Source organism: Vicugna pacos, chromosome 10 (genome assembly GCF_048564905.1).
Source record: "Vicugna pacos chromosome 10, VicPac4, whole genome shotgun sequence".
NCBI lineage: Eukaryota > Metazoa > Chordata > Mammalia > Artiodactyla > Camelidae > Vicugna > Vicugna pacos.
In genome coordinates this window covers 18,963,614-18,989,339 of record NC_132996.1, presented here as the reverse complement: position 1 = coordinate 18,989,339, position 25,726 = coordinate 18,963,614, and the positions used below count along the sequence as shown (strand labels likewise).

The window sequence follows — 25,726 nt, the reverse complement described above, 5'->3', positions numbered from 1 at the left end:
TTGATAATCTTCCGATTTACTGTGCTTGGTTGGTTCTTTCAAAACCAACATCAGAATGAGTTAATGTATTTTACATAATTCTACCAATAACGACTACCTTTCACTGGGTCCCCTTTGTGCCAAACAGGGCACCGTTTGCTATATGTACCCCATCTACCTGATGTAATCTCCTTTACTTCCCCTCCCCATTTTACAGATAAGGAGAGTGAGGTGGAGACTGTGGCAGAGCAAAGCCCTGCTCTTCCCTCTGCACACCGCTGGGGCCAGGTCTCAGAACAGCTCCTTTAAACCTCTCCCTCTTCTGCCCTCCAACCCCTCTCAAAGAAAATCACGTGTCATGTAGGCGAAATGTGAATGCCTCTTTGGCTTTTAATCCTTCTTTGAGAGACATGTCTTTCGGTGTGTATGCGTTCTCTCAGAAGGTTCTTGTCACAGTTTGTATCTGTCTTGCTGTAAATTTAATTGAGAATAACTCATGCTAAATTTTCTTTTGTTGCTATAAATAGCTTATTCTTGGTGGGTGGAGAAGATGGAAAAACCACCACCAAACAAGAAAAAGCTCTATTTATTGAGACTGGTACATTGGCTTATTTCTCCATAAAACCATCCTGAATCAAAACTCAGATACTGCTGCAAAATAAACCAGGGACTCTGGAAGGACATTTTTTAAAAAATGTGGTACAGTGACATTCAATGCACAATACATCGCAAATACTTCACAACTATATTGCTCTTGGCATGAAGATACATTAACACTTTTAGGAACCTTCAGCTGTGTGTCCTGAGCTTTACACAGCATCGTGTGCTGGCTGGACAGTCAAACACAGATGTTGGTTTGTACCTGCAATGATTCACTGAATTTCCTCTTAATCATTACTGCTGTAGCCCAGAGGCTTTGCGCTGAACATAAGACAAAAAGACATTTTACAGACCCCTTGTGGGGCAGCCGTTTGTAGATTAGAAACCAAGTCTCAGGTTACACACCCCTCAGTGCCAACCACAATACATCACTCCTCTGCTCTTTAAGCAGAACTTATTCAGAGAAATGGAAAATATGGAAAAGCTATTTATGCACAAAAGAAGTATGCCTGGAAAATGTGTTCCTGAAAAAAAAAGATATATTCCATATTCCAAATTTGCCAAGTTTTGTTGCAATCGGAAAGTGTACTAGGAAAAGAGAAACAACTTTATTGGAAGTACAGTGGTACTGAACAAAATATTTATCTGGAAAAAACAAAGAGCAAGCTAAGTACCCGGTGGGGGGAAAAAACATACTTTTTTCGAGGAGATGCTAAAATGAGTAGTTGCTTTCCTTTAGGATAAAGAGGATGTTCTTGTCAGATCTATAGATTCTACCTCCAAAGAGAAAGTACAATTACGCATAAAGTAAATGTTTAGGACAGACAAACAGTTATGGGTGCAGAAGGCAGCAATTCCTTCAGGGTGAAATTAAAGCAAATGTCAACAAGCCAGACACACTTGAAACATTCAGAAAAATGTCTTGCTATTCCTCTCCATATATAATATGCCATATGACACCACAGTTAAATCTGCTACTGCAAAAAAAAAAAAAAGTACATCAAGCTGTTAGTTTCCATGAGATTTGGACAGAGGGAAACAACACGGCAGAAGAGTCCGGGAAGGTACAGCGTTTGCTTCTTTCCTTGTGAGGAGGAAAGGACTTCCTCTGGCTAGCTGACCAGGAGTCAGCACTCACCCTGCTTGGAGCCAGGACCTGGAGCACACCCAGATGCGGACCAAAACGCAGCTTCAGGTAATTATTAATGGGAATAGGAAACTAGAGAAAACAGCCCCAAGTTACCCAAACATAATGGTCATGCTTTCTGCATTTGTCTGTCCAGCGGGAGGGTTGTACAGCTCTTTCCATAACGATTCAGTCTTTTCTTTCTGTCCCTCTCCCGCACCGCCAACAGGCATGCCAAATGCAAATCTGCTCAGATTCTGATCCCATTCCGGCAAAACGCAGGGGCTACCCCCATACCGAGTTTCACAGTCATCTCCACAATGACAATTATTCACAGCCCCTCAGTTCTGTTCACACAAAAGATTGCGATTTGAGTCTTGCCTTGTACAGGTTCAGCTCTGTCGGAGCTGGTTACCAGGCAAACGGTCTGTTTTAAGATTTACCGATCGCTGGGGAGGGTAAGCTGGGGGGTGGGGATGGACAAACCGCCCTGTACATACCTCCTTTCGGCAGCTAGGAAAAACAATTTCGTGACAAAGAGACTTGTTCTTTTCAAAGCTCACCCAACAAATGAAACTGACAGAATGAAACCTGAGAAACTTTAGCAACCAAAGAAAGCAGTCTTCCAGGGATCAAGGTGAATAATTGATTTCTCGGCTTTTGTTTCATCTTTTAAGCTATTTTGCTCATTAAAGAGAATTGTGGAATTTGTCAGAAGCCCAAACACTGACACACACTTCTGACAGCAAGTGCATATTCCAAACTACAGATTCATTTGCCAAGCTCATTCAACAACGATTAGCTGCAAAGCTAGGGAACTTACCGAGCACAAAATTATTGGAACAAAGCAGGGAGGAGGCAGGAGGCACCAAAGGCAGCTTCTCCGTCTCCTTGGTGCCAGGTTCTCCTGTCTGCCGTCCGTTCCCACTTGCCTTTATAACTAAGACTCCGGCAGAACTCACTAGCGAAACCTGATGAATTATAAAACAGCCCCTCCTAGACTCTCATATTTTACATCACAGGGGGTGACCATGCAGCGTCCTCGCTCCCTGGGTACATATATTTCCTTGGAACTCATCCTGATAAATATATCAGCCTTAGAAGCAGTGACAGTAATTGGTGTTTGGGATGTACCAGCATTAACCAATAAGATGCTTTCCCACCAACAGTACTGCACCCCCATCCTTGACTCATGTTCCCCTACACCTTGTTAAGGTGGATCCACCCAACCCAGTGTGGGGTAGGCAAAGATGGCAAAACGTAGAGGAAAGCCCCCTGCATCTCCAATGCACACATAGCAAGGCATAATACTCAGGTTTAATTCTCATAATAGTTCTGTAAAGATCAGCCCTCACATTTGCATAGCCTGTCACAGTGCACCGAACACTTTCACTCTCCCTGAGCCTCTCAGCAACCAGGAGAGGTTCACCAGTGCTACAGTATAAATGAGCCATCCGAGAAGTTAAGTGACTTTGTCCAGCGCTCAAAGAAACGGAGGGATGCAAGGAGCCCTAGCAGTTCAGGAATTCAACCTGGTCACTGTGTGGATGAGGAACCCATAGCAAGAGAGAGAAAGTGACCTGCGCCGGTCACACGGTTTCCAAGTGTGATTTGAGGTTGACCCCAGACCCAGGTCTTCTGAGGTGCATCTCCATCCTACTGTGCTACCTCTAGAGCATGGAAGCTCTGAAAATGGGAAGACACACAGAAATCAGAAACAGTATCATTGACTGGCCAAAAACCATTAACAGGCAGGCAGCATAGAGGAGCAGTGCCCGAGTTTTTTGTTTCCTCTCTGACAACGTCAATATAACCTCTTTAGGGTCACTGAATATCAACACCAGAAATCATGTTTTTGATAATAATGGCTACTATCAAACACGTCTCACGTGCCAGGTAGCGTCCTAGGTGCTCAGGTTCATGTAATCTTCATTTAATCATCAGAACATTCATATGAGGTAGGTGTTATCATGAACAAAATATTGCAGATGAAAAAACTGAGATTCAGAGAGGTTAACACATTCAAGCAGGATCCCAGCTGCTCAGGGGCAGGACCGGAATCGATTCCAGGCAACCTGGTTTCAGAGCCCATACTCTTAAACCTATCATCCTATCGCAGGCAGTGTTTCACATTCAACTGTAGGGGCACGTGAGCAATGTGAGGAAATGTATTCACTATGCGTTTTAGTAGAAATTATAGAAAGATCATAGGTTTGGGACCCAAATCAACTTGTTCGTTTAAACCCTACCTTTGCCGCTGACTTACGGTAATACCATGGTTGACTTTATCTATAAAATGGGTATGCTAATTTTTACCTTGCAAGATTAAGTAAAGCATATCAAGGAAATGCAGTGCCTGGTTTATAATGCACACTCCCACACTGTTGGCTAGTTTTTCTTTTTGGAAAATGGATTTCTATCTCACCTTCTTTTAAAACTGTCTTTTAAAAATGCCAACTAGTATTTGCCAAGGATTCTTTTAATCCTCAGCCTGTAAAGGGAAGACAACCCCAGAGAGGCCCATCAGCCAGACGGCAGAGCATCACTGGGAATACAGGGACTTTCTGCCGGAGAACGGTGGGTCTGGGCACTCTTCTCTGGCTGCCAGTTCAGCTCCCTAGCTTCTCTCTACTTTATTTGCACTATTAGTCAAACGAACTCACCAGCCCAGGAAATATAGCATGCTTGCTGTCCACAGTGAGACCAATGTGGCTTCCTTCACCTGTTTCAACCAAGCACCTGCCACATTAACAACAACGAAATTTTGCACACAGATATACATCTACTGCCATTAAGTCAAGATGTGCCAAGCAAGGAAACGGGTATCTCTGTCTGAAAGGTTCCACTGCAAACTCCTGTCCTAAGCCAGTATAAACCAGGATTTGTCCACCTACAAGGTCCCAGTCAGGTGAGCTTGTCCATATAAGAAACCGCCGTCTTGAAGGTACACAGTCAACACTCCTTGAGAGACATGAGAGGTAGCCCTCTGTGAGAAACGGTGATTCTATAATTTTCCAGGCTATGCAGCTTTAAACATGAGAGATTTTCTTTGCTCTGTGTTTTTAGAGAATGACTGAGTGGCCAACTTAATTTGCTCACATACAGACTACTCTCTCTTGTTTATTTCTGACTCTAAGCATCTTATTAGGGGATATGGAATATATGTGGAGGAGGTACCCCCTCCTTCACGACTGTATTTAATATTAGGCACTGGAGGAGAAGAGGAATGTGACATAGCTGAAGGGGTCAGAGGGGAAAGGGACTTGAATTTCTAAACAGGAAAGAAAAGCCAGGTATAAAGATCATGTGTGGCAAAGAGTAAATGATAACTATGATTACAAGATAAACGGTTACTGCCAATATCGAGCGTGGGTTACCCACACGTGGTCTCACGCGGCTTGGTCTATTCCAAGTCTTCCTGTGATTTCCAGCTCCTTGGTCTACCATGATCCCCAAAAACCCCCTCCAGAGCCCTTTCTTTTCTGTCCATTTCCCCCAGCTGCCTAGCTATTCCATCATGACACATCCTGTGAAAAATTGCTATAGATGAGCCTTCATATAGTTTTTATATTGTAACACCTCACTCTGTTCCCCTGTCAAGGATAATAATCACAACACATACTCTGTCACAACTGCCACCTCCCGCCACCAATACTCCTGACATAACAAACTCCGTGGGGCCGGGAAGCTGTACCAGTACTTTGCTTACGTGAGTGATGGTGCTAATATTTGCTGACACTTACTATAGGCTGGCAATGTGTTTAAACTTGAGTCGCGTCTCCCATTCAACCCCCAAAACATTTTGAAGTGAGTAGTACAATTGTCTCCACTTTACAGACGAGGACTCTGTGGCTGGTGGGGTTCAGAGACTTGATAATAAATGGCTCAGTCAGAATAAGGACTGAAGTCTAAGACTGCAGAGCCCACTCTCCTAAATGTTAAATCCATGGCTTCCAAGAAACTGAGGTGACAGAGAACATAAAATATAAGCGTCCGTTCTCACCGTTTTTACCTCTTCACATCTCACTTGCTCCTTCACTGCCTTCAGTCAGGCTTCACCCTCCCGACTCCGCTAGAGATGCTTTTGTTAAGTGGTGACGTGCTCAGTACCAGGAGCAATGGCCAGAGAGGAGTCCTCGGTTTACTTGATCTCTCCACAGCTCTTTGACAGAATTAACGACATCTTCCTGAATCAACCACTTTTTAAATGTGGTTCCTGAGACCCCCTTGCTTTCTCTCCTACCTCACTAATCCATCCTTCTGAGTCCTCTTTGCTGAGCCCTTCTCCACCTCCTGATCTTTCAAACTTCTTGTGCCCCAGGGTCATCGTTAGACCTCTCTTGTTATGTTGACTCCACTGAACATCAAGTATCAAGGCTTAAATGTCATCTATGGATTAAGGACAACCCCATGTAGATGTCTCCTCCCGACCTGTGCCCTGAACTCCAGACTTTCACATCCAGCTGCATCCCACGTCCGAGCATCTCCACTTGACTGTCTAACAGGCTTTCATATTTAAAATGTCCAAAACCAAACCTGTGGTTCCCCCACCACCATATCTGCTGGACTCCCAACATGCAACATTTCAAAAAAATAGCATAATCATTCACCAACTTGCTCTGGTCAAAAACCTGGGAGTCATTCTTGGCTCTTGGAAAAAAAAAAAACTTACATCCCACATCCTGCTCATCAGCAAATGCTGTTCTTTTGTCTTCAGAATAGACCTCAAATCTGTTCTCCACCTCTACCTTTGGTCCCTAGTCTCTCCCACCATCCCCTCTCATATGGACGACTGCCATCACCTCCTCGCTGGCTTCTTTGCTCTGACTATTGTCTTGCCACAAATCACTGTCTACACAACAGCCAGATTCTTTTCAAAAATAAATCCGACCCCAGCACTCCCCATTCTCATCCCTTCTGTGGCTCCCTTTTCCCTGAGGATTTGCTCCTTCACTGCAGTCAGGATTCTGCTCACGTCTCCTCATGGAAGGACTAGAACAGGCCCCGCCACGTAACAGGTATTTAAAATGTTATACACATGTGCTCAGGGTCCCATCTTCACTACTTTTTAGTTATATAGCCTTGCATAAGTTGCTTACTGTCCCAAAAGCATAAGTTCCTCAATCGTAGATTTTCTTTAAAAATTAACAACTGTTACATTCTCTGGTACTTTACAATGTATTCAGCCCCCCCGTGAATGACTTTGACACAACAATTCCATGAGTTTGGTTAGTCATATGGGTTAACTTGTGTTCCCCCTAAACTCATAGGTTGAAGTCCTAACCACCCCACCCTCATACTTCAGCATGTGACCTTGTTTGGAAACAGAATTGTCACAGATGCAATTAGTTAAGAAGTCGTATTGGAGTAGGGTTGGTCCCTAATCCACTGTGACTGACTGGTGTCCTTATAAAAGGGGGACACGGGACACATACGCGCACAGGGAGAACAGCACGTGAAGGTTGGAGATACGGTGCCAAAGGCCAGGCAACTACCAAAAGCGAGGAGAGAGGCGTGAAACATGAAACTCCCCAGGGCCTTCAGAAGCATTACTTCATGGTCCTACTGACACCTGGGTTTCAGACTTCTAGGCTCTACAATGGTGAGACAAAAAACTTCTGGTGTTCTAAGCCACCTAGTTTGTAGTACTTTGCTATGGCAACCCTAGGAAATTAATACAGTCAGATTATTATCCTCATCTGACACATGCAGAAACAGCAGGTCAGAATAGTTGAGTAATTTGCCCCAGGTTTCACAGCTACGAATTAGTAGGGCCTGGATTTAAATAGAGATCCATGTGACTTCAAAGCCTGCTTATGGCAGTAGCAGTGGTTCCCAGAGGCTGGTCCCCAACCCCTGTTGGTCCAGGTGGGATGAGAAGAGTAAAGAGAATGCAGTGATGTTTCATTAAGCAAAAATGACCTTTCTTTATTATGAGATTATGTCCTTCCTACTGTTTATTATTTCTTCTTATTGTTTTTGCTAGTAAATTGTCTTTTCATTTCTAAAATGATGATGAGAATACATAGTTGTTTTTTTGTCCTGTTTCTTAATGTCCTTCATTTTATTGGCAAAATAAAAGCTGGCAATTCTTCTGGCCTTTAAAAGTTTATTCTGAAAAGTTTCTGGTCTATGAAACGTAAAAATCTGGAACAACTGTTCTAATGCAGTTCTTTTTCAGCAAGTAAGAAGGCTCTTCACGTGTAGCCACATTTGGTGGTGGGAAGAAGAAAGCTTTTCTCTCAGTCAGTTGAAAAGGCCCCTCCCCGCTCAGATATAAAATGTCTACGTTAATGGTCAAATACTCATCTTATTACCAATAAATTAATTTGATATAATCCTATGTAACAAATTTGTATAAGAATTTAACATTCATAACTGAATTCAACAAAATTCAGACTTTTTCTCAGTCTTGACATCACCCCCTCCCTCACTACCCCGCTTCCTTCCTTCTTTCTTAGTGAAGATTTTCTATTTCACTAAATTCTTGACTTGCTTTTGACTTAATCCATTTCTTTTGGGTTCAGGACCTGTGGATCCGTGCAAACGTCTGAGGGTTAAATGAGATCACCTCTGTTAAATATCTGGAACATTGCAAAAACTCTCAACAAAATGCTTTCTTCAAAGAAAGAGGTAAAGCTGTACGCATCCAAGAGGGAAGCTGCTTTAGGACCACAGGAGACTTAGAGCAGCTGAATGGCGGCAAGATCGGCCAACCTGAAGTGTTAGTGAAACTTCTTTTATCCTTTTGTTGAGCTTTCAGTGACCCACGAGATAGGTTATAGAAATTGCGGTCGATTATTTTTATGAACTCATGTTCTTGAGTACGTGCAGGCTCATACACGTGCACACACATAAACACACAGGGAGAGAGAAACCGGAGTATACTGATAAATCATACACATCAGCATAAATTTGATTGGTATGTGTGTGTGTACCCGCTTCAGTTTCTGAAGAACCCAGAAGGAAAAAGCCTTTACACATATAAAATTTTGCTTCCTTTGTTTTACCTTTATCTGGTCCCCTGTAATTTAATTCATGTTCACCAATTTGTCCTATCCTGGGAAACCTTAGTAAAGACAATCTTCAACCCATCTCTTCGCCAAAGATATCTCAGACTCCAAATCAATGAGGGGAGAATTTCTTCATCCATGAATATTCATGGAGGGCCTATTATGTCCCAGGCACTTTATTATTATGTTGAATGGCAGACAGTCAATGCACCCAGGGTCAGACTTTCTGCCCCCTAAGGGGCTTTCAGTCCAGGGAGTAACAAGCAGATAGCAACCAACACAGCTGCACGGCATATTTTATAAGCACTTTTTATTTAGGTGCTACAGATGTCTAGAGAAAAGGCATCTCACCTAGTCTGGGACGTGAAGTTCAGAAGGCTTTCTGGAAGAGGTGGTGTCTAAGCTGAGTTTTGATGGATGACCAGGAGATCTAATTAAGATTTCCAATCAGAGTGAGAAGCATGTGATGTGCAAAGGTCAGGAGGTAAGGGGTTGACCATGGATCCCTGGGACAGTGGAATTTTATTCATTTACTACTTAATAAACCAAGTACACGTGATGGGAAAAAAAACTAACTTCAGAGTTTAGGAATACCAGAGAATAATCATTCCTTTTTCATGAACTTCTTCAATGCAATGAAGGTTGAAGTGGTAAATGTCATGCTGTATAGTTAGACAGTCCTGATTCATTCAAGCTGACCTTTACAAGTTGCTTAACTTCTCTGAACTGAAACTTGGTTCCTCATCTATGAAATGGAGATAACAGTACTTATCATACAGCTGTTGTGTTATGAAATTAAAAATGTGAAATATCTTGCTTCCGACCTGCGACAAAATAGACACCAGATTAACTGTTACTTCATGTCTTAAAAACACTAGTGTCATTCTGAAAAAGAACCTACATCACTCAAACCAACTCTTGTTTCCCATTGGGATACATTAATTTATTTTCCTTCTCAACCAGTTTTCTCAAAACTTTGTCGACATCACTGTTTAAAAAAATTATGAGCACACTTTCCATTATCTGAATATTTATATATATATATATATATATATATATATATATAAATTGTAGGAGGTACAACCATATTACTGTGGCACAGTATGTACACAATAAATCCTATACCAAAACAGAAACTGACGGCTGAGATGAAAAGTTAATATAAAGAGAAGGGCTGTCATCTTGAATACCCTTAGCGTGCATACACCCGCTGTGGAGAAAACTATGAGCTCCTAGACGGAAAAGACCTAAACTTATTTACTCATGTAGCACCTAGCAGCACAGACCAAGTACAGTCAGCCCTTTGCATCTGTGGTTCCACATCGGTGGATCCAACCAACTGCAGATTTAAAAAAAAAAAAAAGTTTCAGAAAGTTCCAAAAGCAAGACTTGAATTTACCACCCCAGCCAACTACGTACATACCATTTACCTTGTATTTACAGCTACTCACATAGTATTTACATTGAACTAGGTATTATAAGCGATCTAGAGATGATTTAAAGTGTACAGGAGAATGTGCATAGGTTATACGCAAACACTACTCCATTTAATACAAGGGACTTGTGCATCCTCAGATTTTGGCATCCACAAGTCCTAAAATCAATCCTCTGACCAACTGATGACTGTACTAGAAGATGCCTACAAATTAAAGTGACAACGCTGGGTGCTAGGAAAGAATTTAAAAACTGGGTGGCCTCCTAATGTCACCACCTGTCCAAACCAGTTTTCATCATTTTAATTTTAAAGTATACTTTATTAATAATAAAAGTGTAACATAGGGGAAATGTTAAGTAACCAAAATGTAACTGTCGCCCTTTCTAAATGTCCTTTCTAAATGTGGCAAGTAGTTAATGTATTTCTTTTTTAGGGGGCAAACAGTAATAATAACCATTTGCTAGGCACTTACAAGGGGCAGACACTATGCTAACCCTCCAAATGTACTTTCTTATTTTGGTCCTTGCTGTAATCAGGCCACCACACTGCATCTCTCCAGAGAACACTGAATGTATTTCAGTGTATGCTAGGTGACTGCAAACCACGGCCTGCAGATCAGACCTGGCCCACTGTCTGATTTTGTAGCATCTATAAGCCAAGAATGGTTTTTACATTTTTAATTGATTGAAAAGCAATCAAAAGAATAATGCTTGTGGCACATGAAAATTACATAACATTCAAATTTCAGTGCCCCAAAATGAAGTTTTATTGGAACACAGCCACCCCCATTCATTTACGTAGTATGTGTGGCCGCTTTTGCACGACCACAGTAGACTTGATTAGTTACCGTAGAGACCGTGTGGCCCATAAAACCGAAAATATTTAGTGTCTGACCCTTTCCCGTGTTCACAATCTGCTGACCCCCAGAGTATGTGAATCGAGCCCCTGGAACTGAAGGTTGCAGCTTCCATGGTTGTAAGCCATGGTCCAGGTAACAATCCCATATGGAAGTGGAGGCTCAGAGATGTTAAATCAGTTGTCCATGCAATTAGGAAATAGCAGAACCAGAGGCTTTTCAGGCAAATTTTTAAGGCTGAAATATGCCCTTGATTCTACCTAGAGTTCAGGAACCTTGTCTCTGAGGGTCTCTTCTGGCTGTATGACTCAGCCAGCTACTGCCAATGCAACTTCCCCACTGGCTCCACAGCCTGCTCCGTGCTCTCGTGCCTAGTTTTTAATATCCTTATGGCTCAGGACAGGGTAGAGTGGGCAATGGGTCAGTGGAACAAAAGCACAATTCACTCCTTCGTAACTACCTCCCTGAGACTCTCAAAGACACACTTGGCCCCTGAGTCTGAGGCTTTGCCGTCTCTGGCTGAGCTGAAAGTGATGAAAAGGACATGTGACAGAATGCTGGAAACCTCATTACTGGCTCTCTGCCTACAGAAACTCAACCAGCTTATCTTCTCTCCCAAGGAACTTCAAACTTACGCTGGCTCAGCTGGTTCTTTCCAGGTGCCTATAACAAGCTCTTCTGCCCAGATGAGATCAGGAGTTGACAGACCAGAATCCACATATATTTTTCTATCCTGGAGAGTATGTCCCTTTTTCTTAACCCTCATTGTTAGAAACCCTCCCAGAATCTCAGCCACTTCTGGGTTGTAATCTGAATACTGTAAGAAGTGAAGTCACAATCATTTCTTCCCGGACAGTATCCTGGAGGCCCAGATACATTAACATAATTTCTGTGGCTGCCCAATTACAGGCAGAATTTCGCTTCTAAGCAAGAACAACTAACACTGGCAAGGGATCAACTATGCAAAGTTGCAGCAACAGCTTTCATATAGGCTAATCTCATTCAATCCTCCCAGCAAACAGAGATTCATTATTCCCATTCTAGAGATAAAGACACTAAGACTCCAGAGGAATTAAGCAGTGCATACTTTGTACGCACCTGGTAAGTGGGAGGTCTGGGCTTTAAACGAGTTCTCTGACTTCTAAGTATCTGTCACTTCAGAAAAGGAGCCCTCAATGAAGATGTTAGGTTTGGGGGGGGGGGTTTGCCATGATATTTATTAAAAAGCAGGCAAACTAACACCACTTCCACTTTCCCAAAATCATGGTGTGATTATTCTTTATAATTGGGACACAGCACAATGCGATAGAATTCAGTGAGAGGTAGGGTTTAAATTTATTAGCAAGTCATTTAAGCAACTTGATTCTCTATAAACCTGTAAAATGGGAATAACAACTTGCCTCCCTTGTAAGGCTGTTGTGAGTATAATATAAAACAATATAAGCATTCCTGGGGCAAGGAAATGTTAGAACAGGCAAATTCAACCAGACAGAAAGTAGACTGGTGGTTGCCTAGGGTTGGGGGGAGGGCAATTGAGAGGAAATGGGGAGTGACTGCTAATGGGTAAGGGAGTTTGTGGGGAAGATAGTGAAAATGCTCTAAAGTTGATGGTGGTGATGGTTGCATGACTGTGAATATACTAAAAACCAATTAATTGTATACTTTAAATGGGTGAAAAACATAGCATATGGATTTAAAAATAATTTAGATAAAGTGCTTAGCACAACGCCTGGCACAAAGTGAATGCTTTATAAATGTTAGTTTTGGTCATAATTATTTTGAGGAAGAGACCGGTTGGTTCACCAAACTCATTTTCTCTTCTGGAGCACAAAACTAGACTCCACCCTAGAAATTAGGTGCAGCCATATGTCTGAGCACTGGCCAAGGGAATGTGAGTTCTGGCCAGTCAAATGGAATGGGCCTGGCCAGGGACAGCATTCCTCCAGCAAGCATTCAACTTCTCTTTCCCTCCCACCAGCTTGATGCAAATGACTCCTTTGACCTTGGAAGCCAGATGTCGAAGATGGAGGGGCCGCAGCATGGCAAAAGTCCCTGAATCACTGCTCAGAGGGGAGGTGAGACAAGTTTTGGACTTCATGATAAATAAAATAAACTTCTGTGTTTAAATCATTATTCATTGTAAGAGTTGACTGCAACAAGAGCTTGTATTATTCTAACCAATACATACTGTTATACGTACTCTTCCAAACTGTCTGAAACGAATGGACTGTGGATTAGCTGACCTTGCTGGGCACGGGGTCCTGAGGGCATACAGGAAAGGTCAAACAGTCAATCAACATTAATAGCCAAAATAAAATAGTCAAATTGGACAATCTGGAGAGGGTGCCTGGCTTCTAATTAGCTTTTCCAACTTGGGGAAGCCGAGCCCTTGTTCTGTCTTCCAGTCCGTCCATGAATGGCAGGCAACATGCAATCAGACCATGAGCAGCAATGGGGGTGGAGAGAACTCAGGCTGCCCTGTGCCTGCCAGCCTGCACTGCTCCCCTGCTCTCTGACACGGAGGACCTGTTCCCTCTCTTCTCCCCTGATAGAAGGGAAAACCATACAGATCAAAGACGTGACCCAAATCAGACCGTGTACCACCCTTGCTCAGTGTTTCCTAAAGCAATGTTCTTCATGCTCTAAATGTGGAAGGCAGAGCTATTAGCTCTCCTGGTGAATAACGCCAAAACATTTGATTGTTATTGTCTCTCATTCAGAAGACTCGCTGTCGGAAGGAAGAGCTCTGACTCATGCTTTAGAAAAGGTGAACAGAGGATACGCAACCACAACCCAAAGGTGGCAGAGTGGAGAGGGAACACTACCGGGGCGAGGGGCTCTCAGGTTCCCCTCTTCCCTCTGTCAAATGGGGCCGACAAGGTGTTCCCTGTCTTTCTCACCAGGGAACACTATGAGCACCAGGGGCGATTAAAGTGAAAGTGCATTCAGAGCTGATAAAACTAGGTGATGACTCCTAAGTATTCACTGTGAAGTCCTTCTACGTGGCTTGTTTAATCTTCTCAACAAACTTTAACAAACTTATTACACAAGTGATGAGGTAAGGAAGCTGAGGCTCAGCATTCCCAGGATGGCCCAGGCGGTGAGCAGCAGAGCTGGGACTCTAACTGGAACCTGACAGATACCGAAAGCCCACATGTCTATTCACCATACCCTTCATGGCTCTGAGCAAATGACGCGTATTATCAAGGTGAATGGCTCTTTTACCAGAGAATCAGGGATGCCCCAAGCCAAGATGCCTATGCTAGCTTACTGCCTACACAGAATGTGCCACAAGGCCACCTGCATTCAGGCATTTGAAGTACCCGAGAGAATAATGAAACAGAGAAGAAGAGGGAAGAACAAAGGCTCCTGTCCTGCGCTCCAGAAACTAGCCAGATTCATCAAGTTATTCATGAACTTAGACCTCACAGATGTTGAATATCAGATCACTGCAGGTAAAAATGTGAACTTCCAGGTAGAAAGGACATCTCTTTGCTGAAAATAGCTTCCCTCCCCCAGCACAAACTCATCAAGAAAGAGAAAAAGAATCTGAATTTCTCTCTGCTTCCTGTTTTCCTGACTCACATCATAAATAAATAAGCAAATGAACAATTCAGCAATTGGTAAATCGGGCAGGGATGAGTTTAACAACTGAGCTGGAAAAGTAGCTGAAAATCTACTCCCTGATGAAAGATCTGAATGTGACCCAAGTTCTCTTCACTCAACAGGTAACCACATGGATTCCTTTCAGCCGTGGGGAGGCAGTTACAAAGGGTCCCACAGAAATATTCAGTGGCCCTCTGGCCGCTTTGTGTGACCAACATGTTGATACAGTTTCCCATGGCTGCAGGGAAATATTCGTTCACCACCTATAAAAGCAAGACATTTTCAAGTGCGGCTCTTCTTTAAATATACTCTCCTTCCTTTAGGTCTTACATAATCCAACTATCATCCCATGTGAGGCTTAATTTAAAGGAAACCATAAGTTGAGTTAATTCACTGTGAAGGGTTAGGGAAGTTATATTTATTCCAGAGTCAGCAGCTGTGTAAGGGGGTCTCTATTATATGCCTGACCTACTGTCAGCTTCTGGGAACACACATCTGAGTCGGATCGAGTCTCTGTCCTTAAAAAGTTCACGGCCTCCTCAGAAAGGAATGTGTTTAAAAAGTGAGTGAAGTACATGTGGAATCTGAAAAACAAAATGATACAAATTTTATTTACAAACCAAAAATAGACCCACGGACATAGAAAACAAACTATGGTTACCAAAGGGGAAAAGGTGGGGGAGGGATAAATTAAGAGCTTGGAATTAGCAGGTATTAACTACTATATATAAATTAGATAAACAACAAGGACCTACTGTATAGCACAGAGAACTATACTCAATTTCTTGGAATAACATAATGAAAAAGAATCTGAAAAGAAAAAATATGTATGTATATAAATGTATAACTGAATTGCCTTGTTATACACTTGAAACTAACACTGTACATCAACTCCACTTCAATAAAAAATAAAACTTTTTAAAAAGGAAGTGAAAGAAGTGTTACAAGTGCTTAGGCATCAGCTCTAATGTGGGAGGGAGCATGTGTGGGGAGAGGCAGAGGACAGAGAATGGGGTTTGATCAAAGAGACCCCTGCCTGCCCACTTAGAAGACCCTAGAAGCCGCTGTCTACCAAGGAGTCAGGTTGAGATGGTGGTCTGGGCAGAGAAAGCAGGAGGAACGCGGGCAGCCGTACATGGCGGCATGAAACAACTAAAAGTTAGGGTCACTGGAGACACGAACTTGGCTGGGAAATGGGCTCCGAGGGAGAGAAATGAGCAGCAGGCATGGGGATCAGGGCAGAGCCTTCGTTGCCCTGAGGGTCATGTGAAGAAGTGTAGACCTTATCCTATGTTTTGAGGGGAGCATCTAAAAGACTTTTAACAACAGAGTAAGCATGATCTGATCTGCACTTTAGAAGATCACCGTGGCAACCGTGTGGAGGACGAGCTGGAGGTGTAGAGGCAGGCGGCGAGAGAACAGTCAGGAGGCGAGAGCAGCAGTCCAGGTGGGAGGGAAAGGGCCTGATCTCAGGCAGCAGCAGTGGGGATGGAAAGTAAGGGAAAGAGGGCAGATGTTAAGTAGGTAGAAATCTGGAAATAATGAAATCAGGATGCCAGTCGCAGCTTCACTGCAATCTCTCTATGTGACCTTGGACAAGTCCTTCCTTTTCAGGGCCCTGTTACCCAACTTGACAGGTGACGGGGAGACATTCTGTGGCTGTAGGAGAAGGCACGTTATCCATGTGTTTGGTTATTGTTTATTCATTGGGTAATCAGTCAGAGAAGGCACTCACTCCTTGACTCAGTTTTGGGAGTCTTGCTATGAAAAAGCCGAATGGTAGTACAATGAACTCAACCAAGGGAAAGATGAGACTTGAAGTCCATGAGTATTCGCTGATCACGAATTAGATGCAAAATGTACGTCACTATGTGCTATAGTGAAGATGTGAATGGAAATATCAGAGGCACGGTCCCCGTTCTTTGGGAGGGAAATGAACCAGCCTGTGATTAGTTCAGTGCAGCAAATACTGACTGTAGGCCTATGTGCAGAGTATTACGTCTACCACCATAAGGAAAGAGAGGAATAAGATGGGGTCTCTGACATGAAGGAGCTCACAGTTACAAGTGGAAGAAGTGATATTGCTATTCAATAGCTGCAAAGCACTGAGGGAGCCCAGAGATAAGAGAATTTGTCCTAAATCCATCTTCGATCTTCATCACAGAGAACAGAAGCATGAATGCCCCTTTCTGTGATCCAAGACTGCTAACAGTGCCCTTCATGAAAGCAGATGAAGCAAGAAGTAATTCACTTCACTTTAAATAAAGAAGACCTTTCCACAGGTGAGGTCCTGTCTCAGTTATTCCATAGAAGAGCAGTAAGACATGCTTTTTGCCCTCAATGAAATCATGGGTCAGTGCACATAATATTTTGTATTGTAGGAGGAGGAATCAGAAGGTTTGATTCTAATCTTTCCCCCAGGCAACCCAAATGCCTTGAATAGTGCCGAGCATACAGTAAGTGCTCAATAAACATTCAACTAGAGTGAACATCAAATTTGTTTTTAAATAAAAAGAAGTTCACTCTAAAATAATAACACATACTTGACACTTAATGATCGAAAAATTCACTTAGGAAAAAATTACTTTTACGTAAGAAATCATGAGTAATTAATCAAACGACAGGCAACAGCCTTGTTTTAATACTAATTCCAACAAGCAGCAGGTCTACATTTCCAGTCTTGGGAAGCAGATGGCATCTAATTTGCTTTAAGAGGCTTTCAATGACCACACTTGGTGCTTTCAGCCAGGGTGAGTTCAGTTTTTGAATCTCTCATTAAGAGATATTAACCCCTTAAATAAAATATGTGGTTTCTACATATCTAATCTGTAAAGACCACACTTGAGAATGGTCTTGTTTTAGAAAGAAATGGAGTGTGTTAGATGTATGGAAGGAGAATTCCACTAGGAGCTTGGCTAAGAAAAGCTAGTGACTTGACAAATGAGATAACATATGTAAAAAGCTTTGAAAAAACTGAAAGGTGCTAGCAATGCAGGTGGGATTAAAAAAGAACATGCACCACATTGTGTTATTTTTTTCCTAAACAGAGAGACCCAGAACACTGAGATCCAGCTGGTGAGAATTACGACATGTAATTTGAAATCTGTGACCAGTAAGAAATGATTCTAAAAGATTCACCACAGGTTTAGCTCATGGACTCTGCACCCTCTCACAGGTGCAGAGGTGGCCACCCTGTTGCCTACCACTAGGGAAAGAAAGCTATGGTGAGACAGAACAATTTCACTTAAGGGCCTTTGGTCACTTCTGGCTTGGGCTGGCATCTGGCTTCTGCCACTTACTAAGCTGTTAAGACTTTGGACAAGTCACTTAACTTCCCTTAAGGCTCAATCCCCATCTGTAAATGCGAACAATAATGCTTATCTCACAGGGCTGTTATGGAGAGTACATGAGATAATAGAGGTAAACAGCTTAGTACACAGTTATATACTGGTATATAACAAGTATGGTAACTCTTATTAGTTACTAGAGTTTTACACTATAGTTAGTTATTAGTATTATAATTATGGTTATTGAAAGGGAAATTTTCTTTCCAAAATTGGCTAAAAAACTTGTTTCGAACATTTCTGAGGCTGAAACAAAATACATGGATGATGGATTTGCAGAAATGAGAGTGGGCGTTTCATTTTAATATAATTGTAATGTACTGAAGAACACAGCAGAATCTTGTGCCAATCACAAACCCTTTCTCATAGTAACATTATTTTGTGAGTGAACCTGGACTGTATGTCCAGTGCCTTAATAACTATGTACTGAAACGTGCCATTTGGCAACATGCATCTCTTATGAAGGCTATTTAATGAAATAATACAAGGAATATTAGCCAGGAAGGGCCTTGATTTGAATCTCCCTTCTTTCACCCAATGACTATGTGAGCTCTAGCAAAACAAAAATCTTCTGGGACCTGTGACCACATCTGTAAAATAGGGATAATGATTATAGTCTGGATGATTTGAAAGAATTACATGAGGTTGTCATCATTATCATCATCATCATCATCATCATCATCATCTTCACTGAGTTTTTGCTCTGTGCCAAGTTCTGGCAGCCTTTTACTAAACTAGCTCACGCTCACCACATGCCATGTTGCCTTCCAGAAGTGTGACTGTAAAGTCAGAGTCTGCAGCCAAGGGTTCAGAACCAGCCAGGTGGGATCAGTTCCGCTGACAGGCAGAAGGCTGCTAAGTGATGACCCAAAACATCAGTAGCTCTTGCTGCTTTAGAGGCTAGCCCAGTCTTTGACAGGTGGGCAGTGGGCCACAGACAGAGGTCCAGTAGGGCAGGGAAAACAGTCCTGAATGTACACAAACATCAGACACTTTGGGACCTGCAGTCAAACCTCTAGTTTCCAAGGCTTATCACAAATAACTACTCCCAAGGATGTCTAAACAGACATCTAAAGGGTCCCAATAAAGGCAAGCACGAGGAGAGGGATAGGACCCCAAATATGTCAAGTCGAAGGGAAAGGAAGAGGAGAAAACAACAAAGCACATCCACCTGCTCCACTCCAAAAGGTGCTCAGAAGACTCAGAGCAGGGCCTTGGGGAGGACGGATGGAAGGGAGCAGACGCAGGGGCTGCTGAACTGGGGGAACACCATAGCCTTTCTTTCTTTGTCAAATGACCTTCAGGTTTCTGGGACCCTTGGGGTGAGAGGTAAGTGGCATAGGTGGATTCTATCTTTCCCTTGACTTTAAGAAAGTTATTTAACCTTGTGGGCTCCAGTTTCAGCTCTAAAATAGGTATAATAAAATTATGGCATGATTTTCATTGGGTTATTACACACTCGTGAAAAAAGAAAGAGAAACTTTCTCTATCTTGGTATAAAAATATACCCAGGAATATCAATAAGTAAAAAAAGAACAGTGCAGAACAGAGTGTATAGGATGCTCCTTTTGGTGTAAAAGAAAAATACACATGTATGCATTATGTATATAATTTATTGTACTTGTAAAGGAAACTCCAAAAAGATACACAAAAAACTAAGAATAGTGGTCAGCTACATGAGGTGGATGGGAACAGGGGAAGAAAAATCTTTGCAACAAATACTTTAGAAAAATCAAATATTTAAGTTATTTTAAATAATAAAATGAAGATAGCAATTAGTACATACCTCATAACACTGTTTTGAAAAGTAGATGAATTAATGTATTTAAAGAGCTTAGCATGGAGCCTAACATAGAGCAAGTGTTAAATACACATTAGCGGGGATTACCATCTCTTTTTGAGAGAGCAGGAGGGAGCCCTTCCTTGGCCTCTACTTTCAGCTCAAAGGCAAGCAGGAGACCGGCTGCTGGGGCTCTCATTGGGGCTTAAGGAGGAGAAAGGTGACAATGACCTGGTCTCCTCCTTGGTCATCCAGTCCTATTGTCCAGGATTCAGGGCAAAAGGCTCACCTAGAAATAAAGATGGAGCCTTTACCCAGGAACGACAACACAGTGGACTAAAACGTGGAAAAATAGACAACTCCAACTCCAACACAGACCAGACCTGTCTATGACTCCAAGAGTTAGAAATGATTTTAAAACAGGCATGCCTCAGAACAAAACAAGGGAAAAGATGAAAAGATGTCAATGAAATGTCATTTTTTTCCACTATGTTGCTAAAAAAAGCTCCAATGCCCTTAAAAAGCACATGTCTCAGTGCATGAATCGGAAATGCCACAACAGAATGAGAGTAATAAAAATAAAGAACAATCTGTGAATAGGGCCCTTTATACAGTCAAAAAATTAATAACCTACACTTTTTTGCTCCATCTGCACTATAAAAGATTTAATAATCAGATACAAAAGATAGAAAAGTATCACGCATCGTAAGTATTCAGATATTGTAACCCAAACTATCCTAATATTGCCTGTTTTACCTACGGTTATGTTAAGTGACTGACAAAAAAAAAAAAGACTCTAAACCTTAGTTCCTTTAGGATTAAGACACACAGCATTTAGAACACACAGAAAGTACCATTTTTGGCACCTTTTGGGGAAATAGCACACAACAGGATATCTTAATTTTGTTGGCTGAATCCTTTAAGTAGGTTCTATTAAAGAAGCAAGCAGGCTGGGGTCTGGGAGGTGGTGATGAGTCACCCCCTGCCATACTGTAAGCTGTGGTAGTTAAGAATTCCAGCTCAGAAAGTACACAGATTTGAGCACAAATCCTAATTCTATCAATCACTATTTGAGTAACTTTAAACAAGTTACTTCACCTTGCTGAACTTCAATTTTCCCATCAGTAATATAGAGATAAATATAACCTCTACCTTATAGGGATGTTTTGGGGATCAAAAGAGATAATGTATTTAAGATGCTTAGCACAGCACCTGGCATATTGTAGATGTTCAGTAAATGTTAGCCCTTATTGTTATCGCCTATGTTTTCATTCATTCATCCATCCACTAAACCATTACTGATGAGGGACCACTTCAGGTCAAGCTTTAGGTCAGGCAAAGAAAATCCAGTAAGAACAAGACACAGTCCCTGAACACAGGAAGTTCTCAGCCTAGCACAGGTTGATGAACAAAAGATGGCAACATAGCATAGGGAACATTATGATAGAAGTCAGCGACAGCCAACTGAGGCATGAAAAGGAAGAACTGTGAGGATGAGGAGGGGGCTTCATGGAGGAGCTGATGCTTGATGTGGGGCTTAAAGCATGTTACATACAAGGCATTGGGACAAAAGCAATGGAAGGGCACAGACACTGGCAGAGAGCGGGGAGAAGAATGGTGTGGACAGGTTCTGGGGAATGAATAAGCCAGGCTGAGAGGTTAAGGTTAGAGAGGGCCCGGAGGCTCACCATCACAAAGGGCTGAGTATACAGTTTCTGTAATTTGGTGTGTTTGACAACTCTTCTTTAATTAGGAGCTGAGAGACAGTCAGCCCTGCCCTGCCAAGGCAGTGTCTCAAGAGTGCTTCGTATTATTATGGTGGAAAGATAATTTTGTACTACCTTTGCCAGCCTGAGAATTTATCTGCTGAAAGAGTGTCTTGCCTGATCTTGCCAGGAACTTTTTCTTCTATGCAAACCCTGTTGGTTTGAGGTCATGTCAGCAAATTTCCCCAACCCCACTTTAATTTGCTTACAAATCCTCTCTTACATAGGTAGTTCACTTCAGTATATAACAGTGTCAGTATTGGGTAAGAAATATATTTTTTGAAAGGGGATGTGAAATGGAGGGACTGAGACATATAATTTCAAAAAGCTCCTGCCACTTAACAATGATGTCAAATTGGGATTTTTTTTTTTTTTGAATCCTTGTGACTCTCCATTTCTTCATCTATAAAGAGGTAGAATTGGATTCATCTCATGGCATGGAATAATTAATGCCAAGTATCTACTACCAAGCCTGCCTGACACATCTCCGCAGATGGTGGCTATTATTACTGCCTGTAAAAGGTAAAGTGGGTGATCTGGACAGCAGCCTTGAGAGAAATTTGAGTCTGTTAGGGCAGAAGGATGGCAGGTGTGGGTGGAGGTGGAGGAAGGCAGGTCAACTTGCACTTCTAAGTTGTGCTGTGCTCTGGCTAGGCAGGACCCAGTGAAAGCTCTAGTTGCCGTGTGTTGAATGAAGGTTGGAGACACTCTGATCTCTCTCTTTTTCAGTACAATGAATCTTTCCTTAGCTAGGCTGAGCTTCATGGATGATAAAGGTTAACCAAAGTATTTTCTTTTAGAAGTTTTCAAGTCATTTCAGGTCTCTAGAGCTGGAGCAGTAAGAAGAGTTAACAGATGAGGCTTGCTAAATACAAGCAATTTTTCTGTAGTCCATACAAATGTACTTAGGAGAGGATGTGATGGAAAGAGAGCAAATGCGCTGTTGGTAAGAAATTGCAGTTCTTCCCAAATGCTCTATAAATGATAATATAATGATGCATCAATCCAGGCCCCAGTGGGGAGAATACATTATCCTCCATGGTACATCTGTGCTGTTCAAGCATTTCATGCACAGGACTGAACTCTCATCTAGCCTGAGGAAAACCACAGGCTCTTAGCTTTTAATCCAGTATCTTTAACTGGTAAAACTCATTACCTTTGTAGCCTACAAATGTGTTTATAATGAAGGTCACTGATGATGGACTATAAAGGGAATCTCACTCAACAACACATCACAGGAATCCCCATAATCTGGATCCTATAAACTCACTGATGAAAACAAATAATGACCAAGAAACAAAATGGTACTTTTTTAACCTAGGTACTTGAACTGCAATGTGTAATGAAATCATACATATGAAAATCTCAGGAAAAAAACTGCATTCCAAATAATCTGTCTTTTCCATGCCAATTATCTTGAAATGCCTTGATTTTTAGAGAGTGACAAATGCAACCATATCATCTGACATAAGTAACCCATAACAAACTCATCTAATACTCATCATGACACTATTACTTAAGAGTAGTGAAAAAAATCAGAAACAACCTAAAAGTTTAATAATGGCAAACTGACTAAACCATTAGTCAATTCCACATAATGGAATCCTAGATCCCATTAAAATTCACTTTTACCAAAAAAAAGTAAAAAGTAAGGACGTGAAGAAATGATCACAAAACATTAAATAAAAAAAAGTTATCATCTTATTATAAACGTAAGATTCCAATTTCACAGAATGTAAAAAAAAGTTGTAAAGACCCACAACAAAATCAATAGGTATTATTTTCTATTTTTTTGTATTTATTTTTATAATTAGAAAATCCCCCCAAAATATTCTTTTAAAATATTAAATCTTCTAAATAAGACTTTGGTGGGCAGTGGAAGTGTGGAAAAGAATGCATCTGAAAACATGGACAATTGTGCTGACATTAAAAATAATGTTTGTACCATATGTTAAATACCATTGTTAAACATTTACCTATAATGTAACCAAAGTGAACCAGGATAGGAAGGTTTACATACAGCCCACTTTATATATTTTTTCATGGACAGGAATAGGACTGAAATAAAATGAGCCAAAATATTAAAGTGTTGCCTCTGGGTAGTAGAAATTATGAATCATGTTTTTTGTCCTTTCTGTTTTTAACATGCTTCTGTCTCTTCCAAATTTTTAACAATAAACATGTAGTGCCGTCATAATTAGAAAAGTTATTTTTTTAAAAGTTATGACTCAGCAGAAAAAAAAATTAACCTAACCTTAAAGTCACTAAAGTATTGTCATACAGACTAAACTTCTGATCCTCTGACTCCAAGTCAATTTTACTTTCCATACTGCTAACACTTTAAAAAATACTATGTAAACCTAAGGAAAAAATGCCTACATCAGTTAAATAAAGTAGCAACTTAATTCCACGATTATTTTTTAAAGTGCATAATTAAAAGACCTCCAAATCCTCTGGTAATTAATTCTCTTTGTGAAAAAACAAACACACACACAGAGTCTAAAGCATATGAAGGCTTACTTTACATGGAAAACTAGATCTAATGCTTAAAAGGCAAAGGAAGTTAGATTTGCAGTCTATACAAACCACAAAATTTTTTTCACTTAAAAATTCATTCAACAATGTTTATTAAGCTCTTATTCCTTGTTAGGTATTGTTTTAGGTGCCAAGGATATAAGGGTGTCTACAAATGGGACTGGTGACCACATGTTGCTGTCACAGGACTTATTAAAGCAGTGGCTGGATGATCACTTGGCAAAGATGACAAGGAGACAAAGATGTGAGGTGGCAATGATCTAGATGGCCATTTCTTAGTCTGGAAAACTCTCATTCCCACTACCCATTCTCCCTCTCTCCCTATGCCCACTTCCACAATCCCTTAGAAAGCAGAGTCTGATTCAAAGGCTGGCATGTGATAGTTCATTCTGAGTAGTGACCCCAGGCAAGAGGAGGGAAGAACCAGGGAGACTGAACAGAGGAGGGAAAGGCAATACCAGGATGTGTCACTGGGCTATTCACTGCTGTGGGCTGGGAGTCAATCCTCCAGGACCTTCCGAAAAGCATCCATCACACCATTCAGAACTCTCTCTCCAAGGTGTGAGGAGGGGAGCCTCTATCCACCAGTTCCCTTCCGCCCCCAGACCTCCAGCTGTCAAGAGTTGCCACATGGGGTGTCAACTCCCTTGCCCTTCCAGTTTTGTGCGTGCCAGACTGGTGAGTGGACTCGTGGCAGAAAGCAGAGACAGGTGTGGCAGCTGAGGCAAGGTGGTGTCAGGTTACACCTTCATGAAGCTGGTGGCTGCAGCAGCAAAGATGTGAGCACTGAGCAGAGTGATGGCACCACCTAGATGGTTCCTCTAGGCCATATGAGGGCAGGATAACAACAATGGTAACAAACACACCGCGCATATATAGACACTGCATACGTTTTATCACTTAATCCTCCAAATAAACTCTATGAAGTAGATTCTACCTTCACTTTTTTTTTTTACCCCTCACAATTCTAGACGTTAGAGGTCCAAGATCAACGTGTCAGCAGATTTGGTTTCTTCTGAGGCCTCTGTCTTTGGCTTGGAGACAGCTACATTCTCACATGGCCCTTCCTGTGCACACACCCCTGGTGTCTTCTTGTGTCTTCTTGTGTGTCCAAATTTCTTCTTCTTATAAGCACACCAGTCACACTGGATTAGGATTCACACTAACAGCTTCACTGTCACTTAATCGCCTCTTTAAAGGGGAGATCATCTCCAAATACAGTCACATTCTAGGCTATTGCGGGCTTAGGGCTTCAACATAAGAATTTTGGGGAGGACACAATTCAGCCCATAACAACACGCAAGAGATTAGTTACTAGGGGAAATGTTTGTGAAAGAGAAAAGGGAAGGGAGCAAGGGAAGGTGGGAGAGTCTGCAAACTATGACACAGGCCTGACACCCCTGAAAGAGAGGGAAAGGAAAGGATTGAGGAGGCAGCGTTTCAGACTGCAGCACAGTTTGAAGAAAGTTCAAACTAGGCTGATGGCTAAGCCTCCAGCCAAAGCTGCCCATTAGAAGAGTCCTGGGTGGCAGAAAGGTGTAACTCAGGGGTAGAGTGCTTGCTTAGCATGCACGAAGTCCTGGGTTCAATTCCCCAGAACTTCCGATAGAAGATAAATAAATACGTACACACGTACATAAACCTAATTACCTCCCCCTCCATGAGATGCCTTTGTCATTTACAAAC

General features: G+C 41.8%; 1 protein-coding gene across 22 annotated transcripts in view; it reads right to left on the bottom strand.

Moving 5' to 3' along the window:
- Window positions 1-25,726, bottom strand: part of DLG2 (discs large MAGUK scaffold protein 2) — a 1,735,130-nt gene that overhangs the window by 191,417 nt on the left and 1,517,987 nt on the right. The gene's annotated exons all lie outside the window — the stretch shown is intronic.